Source organism: Balaenoptera physalus, assembly GCF_965194825.1.
Source record: "Balaenoptera physalus genome assembly, chromosome: 16".
Classification (NCBI taxonomy): domain Eukaryota; kingdom Metazoa; phylum Chordata; class Mammalia; order Artiodactyla; family Balaenopteridae; genus Balaenoptera; species Balaenoptera physalus.
Window position 1 is genome coordinate 14256910 of NC_138898.1, and position 12663 is coordinate 14269572.

Below are 12663 nucleotides of genomic sequence, written 5' to 3' on the forward strand. Positions count from 1 at the left end.
GTTCGAAGCACTCAAGATATGCTTGCTAGCTCGTTTATGCTCGCCCTGGCTCTGTGGCGCAGGTGCTGCTATTATCCACATTCATAGATGAGGAAACCGAGTCACAGAATGGTTCAGTCACTTGCCCAAGCTCCCACGTTTTGGATGTGGCAGAGCTGGGATTCCGACTCTGGCATTCAAGCCCCAGAGTCTGTGCTTTTAGCCGCTGTGTGACGCAAGGGTGATGGACCCATTTTACAAATGAGAAGGCTGAGGCTCAGAGAGGTGAAGTCACCCGCCACCTCACGGCCACTGAATGAGTAGTGAGGCTGCCAATCGAGCGTACGTCTGCCTTGTTGAAAGTCCACACTCCTTCATGGTTCAGTGGAGGCAACGGGGAAAGGAGTGATTGTGCTGGGTGTGGTGGGGGACATTAAGAAAGGCTTCCCAGAGGTGAGACCTGTCATTCTGACACTGGAGTGGGAGTTTGGAGGTCTCAGAGGGCCCTGAAGATAGGAACTAACGTGGCTGGTCAAACATGATAGGTAGGAGCTTGGATTTGGGTGCCTGGGTTCAAATCATGGCTTTTTAATATGCTGTGTGACCTTGGGCCAGTTACTTAACTTCTCTGTGCTCAGTTTCCTCATCCATGAATGGGTATGATAATAATTAATGATGCTTGTAAAGGGCTCAACAGATGTTGCCTGCCTTCATGGATAAATCACTGCCTGTGTCCTGGGCTCTGGGAAATCCTTTAAATCAGGGTTCTTAAGCATTTTGCTCCCCAGGAGACATTTGGCAGTGCCTGGAGACATTTTTGATTGTCACAGCTGGAAGGAGCTGCTACCGGCATCTAGGGATGCTGCTAAACGTCCTACAGTACACAGGATGGCCCCCACAACAAAGAATTCTCGGGCCCCAAATGTTAGTGGTGCTGAGGTTGAGAACCTCTGCCTTCAATGCGTTAGTTTGTTTCATCCCCCAGCAGGCTGTGAGGCAGGCACAGTCAAGTCCAATTTTCTGTCAGGGACACTGTGTCCCGGAGAGGGGAAGTGCTTGCCTGTGGACACACAGCCTGGCCACAGAAGACCTCCCAGGATGGAGGGGATTTGGAAACGGAGGGTGTTCCAGGCAAGACAAAACACCCCCTGGCCCTCCAGCCCCGCTCCGGGCTCTGCTGCATGGAGCTGACCCGTTCCCTCTGCCCTCTGGGCTGTCAGCGGGCGGGAACAGCCTCCTTTCCCTTGGCTGGGAGAAATAACAAGAGAGGCCCTTGTTTGCTGCCACCCACAGCCCGGATTGTCCCCTCGATTTCACATGCCGCTTGCACCTTACTCTCATGACAATCCACTTTGCTGGCTGGCTTGGGAGGCCTGGAGAGTGGGAGAAGGAAGGAAAAGTCTTCCTGCTCCTTTTAGCCATTTCCTGCCCCTGTCTGGAGCCCCCTTGGATTTCTCTGGAAAGGGCTGGGACTCAGCAAAACTTCTCCTGGTGCCCGAGCAGGGCATTTTACAGCACAGAGTCCAAAAAACAGAAGTGTAGGCAGTTTCCTGAGACATGAGTCCTGGGAACGTGTTCTGCTGTGCCGACATCTGGGACTAGAATGTGGGGTCTCCAGGCCTGGGGGAGCTGGCAGAGGCCTGATGCAGGGCCCTGCCCGCGACCCAGCTCCCACCTCTTGTTGGGGAAACTGAGGCTGTCCTGAGAGGCTCTTCCTACCTCCACTTAACTGGCCATCTACCTGGGAGACCTGGCTTCCTTTCCTGCTCCTGATCTTCTGTGGGATCTGGACCTCCTTCAGACCTTGGCTTTCCTCCACTGGACAAGGGGTCTGCCCAGAATCACTGGGCTGGTTTGTCCCCCAGAATCACTTTCTGAGGGGGAGGGGCAACATCATGAGAGTATGAACTCTAACACCAGATTTCCTGGACTCCAGGACGGCTCCCCCACTTCCTGGCTGTGTGACCTTGGGCAAGTTACTTAGCCTCTCTGTGCCTCAGTTTCCTCCTCTGTGAAATGAGGTGCACTAATGGGACCTACCTCAGAGGGGTGTTGTGAAGATTGGTTCAGATACCTAAAATACTCTGGGCTGCTCCTGATCATAAGAGGTATTAGGTAAATGTCTGTTGTTACTATGGTTGGCAGTAGTAGTATTGTTATTTGCATTACAAATGAGCCCATGGATCCCGTGGCAGTGCTTTATAGGGGATGAGACTTTCTTCTGCATCCTACTGGCTTCTTCCCTTTACTCTCTGTGTAGGTTCTTGGGTTCTCTGAGCCTCCATTTCCTCCACTGTATATGGAGTAAAGCTCATCTCCTAGGAGCTGCTGGGAAGATTAAATGAGATAGTGCTTATTCAGAGAAAAATCCCAGTGAAAGTTCCCTTTCCATTCTTTTTTTTTTTAAATTTATTTATTTAATTTATTTTATTTTTGTCTGCGTTGAGTCTTCGTTGCTGCACGTGGGCTTTCTCTAGTTGTGGCAAGCGGGGCTACTCTTCGTTGCGGTGCGCAGGCTTCTCTTTGCGGTGGCTTCTCTTTGTTGTGGAGCAGGGGCTCTAGGCGCATGGGCTTCAGTACTTGTGGCACGTGAGCTCAGTAGTTGTGGCTCATGGGCTCTAGAGCACAGGCTCAGTAGTTGTGGCGCACGGGCTTAGTTGCTCCGTGGCATGTGGGATCTTCCTGGACCTGGGCTTGAACCTGTGTGCCCTGCATTGGCAGGCGGATTACCAACCACTGCGCCACCAGGGAAGCCCACCCTTGCCATTCTTATTCTTGCGCTGAAGCCCAGAGCCCCAAAGGCCTAAGAAGTGAGGGATTGTGGGCAGTGGAGGGTCATTGTCAAGAGGGGCTTGGAAACTCCACAGGTCAGGCCTTAACAGCAGGGGTCAGCTTTCCCATCCCCCACTGCATCAGCTCCCAGGATGCCTGGGGCAGGGCCAGCTGGACCAGAGTGGAGGTGGGATGATGGTAAACGGTAGAGAATTGAAAACGTCAGGGGCAGGGAAGACCTCAGTGCCCAGGAGAAGTTAGGCTAAGTGGTGGGCACACAGGATGCAGCCTCAGATGATCCAGGATGGACCCCTGCCAAGAACTTGCTCTGTGGGGGGGAAGCAAGACACTTCCCTTGCCAGCCTCAGTTTCCTCATCTGTCTCATGCACCCGCTTGCCTCATGGGGCTGTGGGAGGAGCCAGGGAAACCAAGCACTTTGTAAACAGTGAAGTACCCTGCAAATAGTAAGGTACAAATAGGGATCCTGCCCATCTTGTTCACTAATATACCCCTAACACTTGGCAAACAGGGTGCTTAATAAATATGTCCAGAATGAATATGGAATCAAAACAATATTTCTTTAGTGTTTCCTGTGTGCCAGACACTGTCCATAAGTGATTATTACATTTAGTTTAAAAGTATTAATTGAGCACCTACTACATGCCAGCTACTATTCTAGAGGAACATGGCAATGAACCAAATAGTCACAAATCCTTATACTTAAGGAGCTGACATTTTAGAGGGGTAAACATTAAAAACAAACAAACAAAAAAAAAGCAAGCAGATAAATAAGTAAGATCTATAGTATGTCAGATGTTGATAAGTGCTATGGAGAATAAAATCAGAGAAGACAGGGAACCTGGAATGGAGGTAAGTGCAATTTTAGAGTCAGGAAGATTTCGAGAAGGGAACATTTGAACAAATACCTGAAGGAGATGACATTGGAGCAAAGACTTGAAGGAGGTGAAGGAAGGAGCCCTGAGCGCATATAGAGGAAGATCATTCCAGGTGAGGGGACAGCAAGTCAAAGGTCCTGAGGTGGGAGCATGGAGAGTGTTCAAGAAATATCAAATGGTCTTCCTGGGTCCTCGTGACAGCCCTTCCAGGAGACAGACCCCTGGCCCCCTGATCACAGGGAAACTAAGTTGAAGATCTTAGACGGGATTTAAAGGCAGATCCCAACATAATGCCTTCAGGCTGGATTTTACTTCAACCAGAGAAAGGCTTCCTTCCCACACCAGGCCTCCAAAGGTGTGGGACAGGCTGTCAGGAGCAGCGAGAGGTGGAGAAGCCCTGAGCGGGCTTTAAACACACCCGCCACCCATGTTGGGAACTGAAGGACCCTTTGGACAGATGGGGAGACTGAGGCCCACACAGAAGAAGGAACTGCCCAAGGTCACACAGTCAGTTGGCCTCTTTTTCAGAAGCACATGCTCTGTCCTCCTCTGGCTGAGCCAGACCGCTGGGGACTCCTGGGTCCCATGCAGCTGCCACCCTGCCCCCAGCTGCCTGTCTGGCTCATGAATGATTAGCGAGGCCTGGGCGGCAGTGGGGTGTGAGCTGCCCCAGGAACGCTTTTAATGAATGGCTCGAAGAACTTTAACTTGTGACAACACCTGCTAATAAGTCCAGGGGTCTAACACAGTCCGTTCCAGAGGAAGGGGTAGGAGGATAGAGTGGCTGCCTCAGAGGTCTCCTGGGACAAGTCCCCCCCCTCCACTTTCTCCTCTTTCCCCCATTGAGTCTTGAGCCCAAATAGACACTGGTGGCTCCTAGCTGCTTTCTCAGAAGAGAGGGTAGGAGGGAGCCCTGCCTGGGAATCAGAGACCAGACATCTGCGCTGTCTCAACTATTTCCCTCTGGGTCACCCTGGGCTGGTTTCGGTCTTAACCCTCCATGCCTGTCTCCTCCTCCAGAAGGTGGGCACTCAGATCAGCCGGGCTTATCCTCAAACTGAACAGATCCAGAGAGGATGTGAAAGGGCCTGTAAAGTGCTTTTCTGTTGAATATCTGTCCTTCCATTTCCAGAAACTACCAGAGTGTGGGAGGAGCAAAAGTCACAATAAGTGTAAAAGGCTTAGCTCAGCACCTGTACATAGTGAGTCTCAGTAAATGCTGGCTGTTACCATCACTACTGTTACTCTCCTCACTGAGCCCAGGACCAGGGCCCTGAGCTTGGACCACTATGCTGAAATCACGGCTTCATCCCTTGCTAGAGATGCACACATGGATGAAGAAGTTGCTGGACCTCTGTGTGCCTCCAGTTTCTCATTTCTAAACAGGGTTGTGAGACGAGCAGGTGAGCTAATGCAGGCAAGGCTTGCTGCCTGGTCATAGTAAGCCCTCAATGAACGGTAGCTTTATTATTCTCACCCGTCATTCACACTGAGGCAGTGTGAACTTGGGCCAGTCACTCAAGCTCTCTGAGCCACACGTAAACTGGGAACAGCGGTCGTAGCTGCCTCGTGGGGCTGTGGGTAGAGCTGAGTGAGGGAATCCACGAGCCGTGCCTGGCACATAGTAAGTGCTCAGTGTGGGCAGCCACCTTGAATAACAGCGCTGCTGCTCTGAGACCATGAGGGACAGCTGCTCGGGAGACCACGGAGAGAGATGCTGCCAGCGTTGCAGGGCTTCCAGAGAACGGCCGCATCCATCCATGTTCTCTTTGATCTCCTTCCCAGCTCTCTCAGGATGGCGTAATAAGCATCCTGATTTACGGATGAGGACGCAGAGGCTCAAAAAGGGCACCGGTCCTTCCAAAGCTTGAAGCTTGTAGGTGGTAGACCAGGATTTGCACCGGCAACTCTGTGACTCCTAGTGGCCTTGCACCCAGAGCCTCAGCTGGCCTTACTTAACTCCCTTTTTTGCAAGTGGAGGCTCATGCCTCAGTGCCTCAGTGCCTCTCGGCCTCAGCGGAGAGGGTTTCTCCTGGGTTGTCTTCGTCTTGCTGGGTCCTTTGCCTGGGCCTGCTGTGTGTGTTCCAAACTCCTTTCCTTTTGGGGTCAATATCTACCTAGCATCATTGCCTTCATCCCCACATGGCAGACTGGAAGTGCTTTAGGGATCACTGAGATGAAACTTCTGATATAAAGAGGGCAAGAAATGTGCAAAAGTAACAGATTCCATCAGTAGGAGGTAACATTTTATATATATTCCCTACTCTACCAGCACTCTGCTCCCAGCACTCAACCTACGTTCACTTTATTTAATCCCCATAACAATAACTCTATGAGGTTGAAATTCTTATCATCATTATCATCATCCCCATTTTACAGATGAGAAAACTGAGGCATGGAGTTAAGTCACTTTTCTAGGAAGTGGTAGAGACAGGATTCGAGCCCGGGCACCCTGGCACTGAAAGCCAAGCTCGTGGCTCAGGCTCCTCTGCTCTTGGCGTCAGGTCCTGATTTCAGCCCCCGTCTCCTAGCTCCCTGTCCACTGCTCTTTCTGCTGATCCCGACAGCTCCAGCTTCTCGGGAACTCGTCATTTTCCAGGTGCTGTACCACTGTGACTCTGAGATGCCATCGTTCCTGGGTTATCTGTGAGCTAACTGAGCTCCGAGCCTGCCCAAGGCCACTCACACCAGTCATGGATGCCTGAGCCACCGTGTTTCAAGCCCTGAGTGGCCCCAGGGGTTTTGACCACTGTGTAGGCCCAGCCTTGGGCTGGGGGTGATGAGGGGATACTGAGAGGTTTAAGGCATGGCTTTGGCCTTTCTAGAGTTCAACGTTCAGGGCTTCCCACAGCCCTGGCCCTGGACACTCCTGGGGAATGGGCCTCTAGTGGTCAGCAGGAGGGCACCACTGTGGGCAGCTGGCCCTGGTCCTGCTCCCTGAAGGGCCTGGCATGGAGCCTCCAGTGCCTGCTGAGAGCCTGGTCACAGCCCAGTGCCTTGACAAAAACTCAACCCAGCGGGGAGATGGGGCACAGGAGGGAAGGTAGTGGTGGATGCAGTTTCCGGACAGCTCCTGCCCTGGGCTCGGAGAACACACCATTTCTCTTTCTTTCTTTTCCTGAGTGAGGGGGGCAGACTTGAGGGCAATGGGGGAAAAGTTGCCGTGTGTCTGCCTGGAAATCATTCCCCAGCTCAAAAATTAACCGCCTGACATGGCACTTTCTTCTTTCTCCCCTGTCACCTCTGCGTGTTTTGCCTGCAGACTTTAATCCCCGTGGTTATGGATTGGCTGAGCCTGAGAAGCTGGGATTTCTTTGGCGGGGGGATTATAAAGCTTCCTGTAAGAAATGTCTGGGTTGGGTTGGCATGAATCAGGCTGGTCAGGGACTAAGGGGACCCCTGGCCCAATTCTTGCTCCCAACCAGGGTCAGGACTAGGGAGAGCCAGGCGAGGCACCCTGGGAACAAAGTTTAAGGAGGGACTCACTGTCAGGGTCATGCACCTGCCTCACCCTGGTCCCAGCCCAGCTCCCAACTCCTGCTGCCTGATAAGCCTCAGGGCGCAATGGTCTTTCCATGAAACAAGGTAAAACAAGTCCTTACTTCTGACTTGCTGTGTGACCTCAGGCAAGCCACTTTCCTTCTCTGGGCAGTCGTTGTATTAGGGGTTAAATTAGACCAGGGTTTCTCAGCCTCAGCACTGGTGACATTGATCCTATTGGGAACAAATAATTTTCTGTTGTGGGGCACTGTAGGATGTCTAGTATCATCCCTTGCCTCTACCCACTAGATGCCACTAGCATCATCCCCTCCAATCACCCAAAAATGTCCCTTTGTCCCCTGGAGGTCAAAATCATCCCCTATTGAGAACCACTAGATTAAGTAATCTCAGGTTCATTCTGGCTCTGATATTTTAGGATTTATTTAAAGATTTAAGAACAATGTATTTGAAGCTCAGCGTTTAAGAAATTAAACTTGTATTATTAAGAATAAAGTAACATTAATATATGATTTTTAATAATTATTACAACGTAACAATAGCTCATATTTGTTGAGCATTCCCACGTGTCCATCACTGGGTCAGTGGTTATTTTATATGAAATAAATCACTCTCCAAGGTAGGTACTATTATTATGTGCCTACAGCACACAGGGAAACTGAGGGTGAGGGCAGTTAAATAACTAGGTCACACAGCTAGAGTGTGGAAGGATTGAGCTCAGGCTTGTCTGATTCCAAAGCCCATACTATTTCTACAGTGCATGTTTATTGAAGGAAGATTAGAAAATACAGATAAGCAAAAGGAAATATAGTACTTTCTGATGACAAAATTGTTAGGTGGAAGGCACTTCTGGTTTAAGTTGGTGGAGTCCAGACTTTTCTATTCCATTCACCTTTCTGAAGCAGTCTGAAAACAGCAACAAAAAGCAACAAATGGAGAAGAAAATGCCATCTCTGATGAAAGAAGGGCAGACCACAATCCCACCCTTGGTTTGTGAAGAAGAGCTGACAATGGTGGTGGGATTTGGACCAAATTGCAGGAGGGAACCAAGAGCTTCTGCAGCCCCTGGGCAGGAGGCAGAATTCTCCAGAAGTATTTTTCAACTCTATGAGCCCTTCCTAATCCCAGCAAAGCCTGAAGCATGCACACGAGAAGGGAGAGTCGCTGAAATGCATGGGACAGTTCAGAGTTCAGATGAACTGGATGAAGAGGCTCGAAGACCATTGGTAAGAAGCAGGATGTTAAAGTGGCAGGTGAGAGAAGGATGGGTAACGATCAACCATATGGTTGTAAGAGTTCTAATTTTCTCTCTTGTAAGTCGAAGATACTTACTCAAGGAGATACTGAAGAACTGTGACATTCTTGGGTCTTTACAGTTAATCTCCACACTAAGTCTATTGCTTAGAGTAGAGATATATTTCAGGGAAGTGGTGGTGAGGAAGGGTTCTGAGATAATCCACAGGGCTACTGCATAGACACCTGCTGCCCCAGCTTCCTCCTAGCCCCTCTCCCCACACTTTCTTTTAACAAAGAACTGTGCTAAGTAGCCAGCATGGGACCTACAAAAAGACTGTGTGAGAAATAAGAAGAAAAGGAACATCAAATGAAAAGTAGACAAAGAATAAATACTGGAAGAGTTGTGTAATGAAGAGAAACTACTGAACAGACATTTCTCTGTGAAATACACAAAAAATGAAAGAAATGATGGCCTTCCTAAAATAAATCTCAAGATGAGAAATAAAAGGGTCAAAGAAGAGATAATAAAAAGTAGATGGAGATGAAAAAAGCAGTCTTCTGGAAGTGGAGGGAGGAGAAAAGTAAAGCCACTCTATTATAAAAGCTCTTTTAGAAACAGCAAAATGGAAAATATTAAAAACATAATCAAGGACATGTTACACAGGCTAAAGAAGATTGAACAAAATGAAGTGAGAAAGAAAGAGTAAAAAAGGATGAAAGAAAGATGATCAATAGGGGGGACAAAGGAAATCTAACTTCTGCATAATTGGTATTGCTGAAGAAGAAAGAAAAAGAAATCAAGGGCTTCCATGGTGGCACAGTGGTTGAGAATCTGCCTGCCAATGCAGGGGACACGGGTTCAAGCCCTGGTCTGGGAAGATCCCACATGCCGCGGAGCAGCTGGGCCCGTGAGCCACGATTGCTGAGCCTGCACGTCTGGAGCCTGTGCTCCGCAACAAGAGAGGCCACGATAGTGAGAGGCCCGTGCACCGCGATGAAGAGTGGCCCCCGCTTGCCACAACTGGAGAAAGCCCTCACACAGAAACAAAGACCCAACACAGCTTAAATAAATAAATAAATAAATAAATAAATTTATAAAAAAAAAAAAAAGAAATCAAACAAGTAAAACAGAAAACAATATTGGAATCTTTAATAGTAGAAAACGTCTCTGAAACCAAACTAACTTAAAACATATGCAAATTTTCTGTCTCCCAGAAAAAAACTTATAGAGACTCATCAACACTGGTATTCATGGTAACATGAATGAACTTGAGGATTCAACCAAAAAATCTTATGGCTATCCAGGCAAAAATTTTGATGAGCTGTAAGAGGGAAGAAATCAGGCTGGCCTCAAATTTCTGCACGGTGAAATCTCTCCTAATTCTCAGAAAAAGAAAGCATAACCCCAGAATTTTACAGATATATTAACTGTGTTTTCAGGGAACGTCTACTTTAAAAAAAATACATATTTATTGTTGAAATTTGGAAAAGCAGAGCATATAATGAGCACATTTATTCATAATCTCACTCCTAAAATAGTCTGCCTGTCAAGTACATATTTCAAAATGCTTTCACGTGCATTCATTCTAATGGGATCCTCTGTGACGTAGACATCGCAAAATTATTATTTCCAATTTGCAGATGAATGAACTCAGTGACTTGACGCAAGAATTCAGTGGCCAAACCACTACACCCAGGCTTCCCGGCCCTCAGTCCCAAATGCTCTAGAGTAGCTCTGTCCAACAGAACTTTCTGTGGTGATGGGATGTTCCAGATCTGCTCCATCCAGAAAGGTAGACACTAGTCTCACGTAGCTGTGGAACACTTGAAATGTGACTCGTGTGACCGAGTAACTGGAATTCTAAATTTCATTTAACTTTAATGAATTCAAACTTACATAGCCACAGGTGGCCCGAAGCTACTATATTCGGACAGCCCAGCTCTAGAGATTTCCTTGTCATTCTTTTCCCTTCTGAAAAATAAAGCTGACCACTTTCCACTTCAGCCATCTCCCAAGCACATCCACATCAAGTTCTTCCAAATTCTGGCCTCTGGGATCAATCAGCCTTCATAATTAGGACCAGCCTTCTGGCTTCTGGCCCCTGTCTTCTCGGGCTGCAGTCTCCTTCAGGCTTGTCCACCCCTGGAGGTTTTAGCTGAGTCACTCCAGCTTCTGCTGGCAGAGGGGACAGGCTGGGGATGTGAGAGATGTTTCACCTGGAGCCACGACTCCGTCTACCCTGGGCCACCTCAGCAAGATTCCCCTTCCTGAAGCTGAGCCTCTGGACAGAACAAGTGGCAAAGTGGCAGACTGCTGACTCTTGAGATGACCCAGAAGGTGAGCCTGCAAGATCAGACACTTTCCCCACCTCTGGGCTCCAGAAGTTAAAATTCAAAGGAACAGGGTCTCGGGATCATGTGACTCTAGCCTTCTACCCTCCTTCTACCCTAATCTGCCCTTGAGGAATCAAAGGAAGATTCCATTCTGCAGACACGCAGGCTGACTCTCCCTGTGTCCAGGTGGCTGCTCTGAGTTCACCAAACAGGGGGCCCAGAGGTAGAGGTGGGTCAGACGTGCTGTGCACTGGAGTAAAATCATGGATTCACTGGACCCCACTCCCTGATCCACTATTTGGACTGGGAGCCATGAGATCTTCTCTTGTGCTCTATGTAGTCCTGAAGAGATCACTCCTCCTGTGACCTCAGTTTCTATACCTGTAAAATGGGGATTTTAAGACGGAGCAGGGATTTTTCACAGAGCATCCTGATTCCTAGTAATCTGTGAAACAGCTTGACATTAGATTCCAAGTTGTGTATGTGTGAGCACTTTTCTGGGATTTTCCACTAATTAAAACCATTTAGACGAGAGGTCATAAAGTGGTGACCATGGGTCTGATGCATTTTGCAGATGTGTTTTTTGGCCCACACTTTCCTTTTAATGAGCAAATCATTTAAAATGGTGAGATTTCACATAAAAGCACAATTTCAAGCTTCTCTTGAAAAAACAGGAGATCTGGCATCATGGGACCCACGTTTCCCCATGGCAACAGCCAGGAGCTGAGCAGCAGTTGCTGTTTCCAAGGGGCCTATATTCCCCGCTTCACCACGGTCCCCACTCCTCCCTATTGCACCGATGACACTAAAGCCCAGTGCCAGCTGTAATTTATCATCAAACTTGGGCATTTTTTTCCCTGCTAAAAGGATGGTTTTCTGTACCCAAAACACTGTCAGAATTGCAAATCAGACTTGAGAAAACAAGGTGATATTTCTTACGCCAGCCCACTTCGTTCATTAAATTGTCCCTTGCATTTGAGTTTGTGATGCCTGATTTAGAGTACTTAATCATTCATTTAACAAATGTCCATCGAGGCCCTGAAGACAGAGGTGAACAAACACAGACAAGGGCCCTGTTTGTATGGAGCTTACAGTCTGGTGGGAAGAGAGCTAATGATAAGTGAACAAACAAGAAATACTTCGGCCATTTGTAAGTGCTTGACAAGAACAAGGCTGGATGGTGGAGATCAGACCACAGACAATAGCGTGGTCTGTGAAGAGGTGACCTTTGAGATGAGGCCGAACAACAAGAAGGAGTGAGCTGGGCAGAGATCAAGGGGCCAGAGATCAAGGAGTGAGGGCCAGGCAGAGGAGACAGCAGGTGCAAAGACCTGGAGGTGGGAACGGGCTTGGCCCGCTGGATGTCTGAGAGCCCACCACTTAGTGTCCAGAGGCCAGCTCTCTGGTCGCTGCCTCCACGCCTCCTGGGAGACTTTTGCTCGGCCCACCAGGGTGGAGGGGTCGGGTTGAGGGACAGTAGTACTTATTAATTCCTCACCAGATGTCTGGCATCCAGATGGCAATTCTGAATTCAGTTTGCCCACAGGAGGCTCAGCTGGGGCAGGGAAGCTATTTGGGGTCACTTCAGCCCTGCTGCAATCCCTAACCAGCAAGGTAATGAAACACTCTTGACCCACTCACTGCCCAAGCCCCGTGTGGGCCAAGGATCGACTTCCCAACTCTTGTCATTTCCCTCACGTCACCTCCCTGGCTGACGCATGCCGTATCTGGAATCATTCCTCCACAAAGGATTGATGTTGACATCCCGGCAAGAGCACCCAGAGAGCGAGGAGAGAATAGGAGGGAGCGAGAGAAACAGAGAGAGAAAAGAGGGGAAAGAGGGAGAGGGAGAATGCATGCCTGGGACTCAAGGCCTTTGAAAGGCAACACTTGCAGCCAGAATTTACCAACACTTCTCCCCCTCCCCCCCCATTCTATAATGTGCAG

General features: G+C 48.9%; 1 protein-coding gene across 8 annotated transcripts in view; it reads left to right on the forward strand.

Moving 5' to 3' along the window:
* The window catches only part of SLC13A3 (solute carrier family 13 member 3), a 95006-nt gene that overhangs the window by 24146 nt on the left and 58197 nt on the right, over window positions 1–12663 (forward strand). The window lies entirely within an intron of this gene.